Genomic DNA, 2,217 nt, shown 5'->3' on the forward strand with positions numbered 1-2,217 from the left:
TATATATATATATATAGTCCTGCACCAGAACTGATCTGATGGCTCATTGTTGCTCACATTTACCTGTTCCTTCAATTTCCAGTAGGTGGTGCTGTTTGACAAGTAATGTGCTTACTAATCAGCTCCTTGGCAGCAGAGAGGCACTACAGCAGATAATTTAACTCAGCTAATTAAAACTCAACAATAACTGGAGTGATTTAGACCTAAGATGACAGGCTGTAAATGCTGGATGCAAACACTGGTGCTTCCTTTTCTATAATTATAGGTATCTGCAGCCAGTCATCACTAAACATGGAGATTTACAGCTTGCTATGCAGCTGAAACACACGCAGCCATAAACTCAAGAGAGAGCAGACGACTGCCGTCCCCACAGCACAACCGGTGAACACCGAAGGAGAAGAAAGAAAATCATTCCGTGGTGACCTTTGTGCATCGCTGCTTGTTCAAAACATATCCCATCATCCTCCCTCTGACACAAATTTCTGCCACTGCTTTTCCCTTTCATCTTCAGACCCAGCTTTTACTTCCGTCTCCGTGAGGGATGGAAAAAAGAAAAAAAAAAAGAACTTATTGGCGGCGACACAGTCCCTCAATTGTCAGTGTGATCGATGTGTGCAGCCTGGATGTAGGCCACTGCATTAGTCGTGGAGGCTCTTAGCCGCTCACCGTGGATACACATCACTGCTCCCATCTTGTTGCCTCTGCGGTGTAATTGTTTTGTTATTGCAGCTCAGACCGAGTCTATTTAAATGTTCGCATTGCGCAGACAGCTTAATATGCATGACCTGGTAGGTTTGTTTAGTGTCACTGTGACTAGTAGGGACACTGTGGACCATAAACAACATGACCCAACTTATTAAAATGGTTTATTAACTTCTAACGTATGCATGTCTGCTTTATGGAACCCACCTCCTTTAAACTTCCAATAACTCAATAAGGCTCTCAGACCCAAAAGCATAAGCAAACTAAAGGCACATCTTGATTGAAGGAAACCTTTTAAAGGTAGCAGGACATATTTTTAGGAATCTTTTAACTCCCTCTACTTCCGCTGTAACGGCTAGAAGAAATTTTTTTTTGCAAAAACAAACAAAAAAAAAAGAACCCATGTAGGGAGGAAGCACTTTTTCATTTACCTTAAACTATAAGGTGGATATTTCACAAGTCAGACTGAAAGCATTTTGACTTCACTGATTTAAAAAAAAAAAAAGTAATTTTATCCATTGAAACGCGTCTGCAGCTTGTATCTTCTGTGATTTTTTGGCTGTGATACAGTTCACATCAATGAAGTCTGTTTTAAGCCATAAGTGGTAATTTTAGTTTTGAAGAAATGACATGATCTGTGCTTCTGTGTATTTAAGGTTTTTCTGTGTTCAGTTTCTGTCCTGTGAGTCTCTGTTTCGGCGTCTTCCCCTGATTGCTTCCCAGGTGTGTCTCATTCCTTGATTACCCTCCCTGTGTATTTAGCCCCACCTGTTGTCTGTGTTCCTCGTCAGATCCCTGCCATCACAGTTGAACTGTAAAGTCCTGTGTCGGTTTAGCTCTCTTATTCAGTCCTCAAGTTTTTCGGTTGCTACCGGTAATTAGCTGTGTGCTAACTCTCTGCCGTGCCGCCTGTGTTGTACTGTGCTTGAGCTCTGTTAATTAAATCATCATCTGGGTAGCAAGGCTAGTTTAGCAGCTAGTTTCTGGTAGAGTCAACTTCTTCGAGTCACAACTCGGTGAAGATGTCTGGATACGACTCAAACTTTTACCTGACAGAAAAATCCTGCAAGAAAAACAATTACATAGAATATGTAGCCAACTTATTTATTTAAAAATTTGATTTAGGACATTTTTAAGGCCTTAACTTTAGATACAGGAATGCAAGACTTTTTAAGGACAACCTGATTGGAAGCAGGTGGAAACCTGAGGGGAGATGCCAATACTTGAAGACAAGATACATTTTCATAATGTTATAGTGATGTGATCAGTTATAATTTAATGTGACCAACATAGTTTTTTTTGTCTTATTGAACATGAACAGAAGTAGTTAAACGTTGGGTCCTCAGGATGTGACGGCAAGAGCAAACGATTAAGACGTCAGAGAAATAACAAAGCCTACACTCGCTACAAATGTAAAAAACCTGTCTTATTTGTTTAATTTGAAAAATAAAATACATTTAAAACATTGAAAGAATCAGAAAATATTCTAAAAATCATTTCCAATACATATAACGT

The 2,217-nt window shown here is 39.5% G+C and overlaps 1 long non-coding RNA gene across 1 annotated transcript in view; it reads left to right on the plus strand.

Moving 5' to 3' along the window:
* The window catches only part of LOC103142093 (uncharacterized), a 2,390-nt gene extending 1,059 nt beyond the window's left edge, over window positions 1-1,331 (plus strand). Inside the window, exon 3 of the long non-coding RNA XR_001662842.1 lies at window positions 266-1,331. This is a non-coding gene — a long non-coding RNA (uncharacterized LOC103142093). The remainder of the gene's footprint in view (window positions 1-265) is intronic.
* The last annotated feature ends 886 nt before the right edge of the window (window positions 1,332-2,217 follow it).

The sequence above is a fragment of the Poecilia formosa genome, unplaced genomic scaffold, assembly GCF_000485575.1.
Source record: "Poecilia formosa unplaced genomic scaffold, Poecilia_formosa-5.1.2 Scaffold93, whole genome shotgun sequence".
Classification (NCBI taxonomy): Eukaryota; Metazoa; Chordata; class Actinopteri; order Cyprinodontiformes; family Poeciliidae; genus Poecilia; species Poecilia formosa.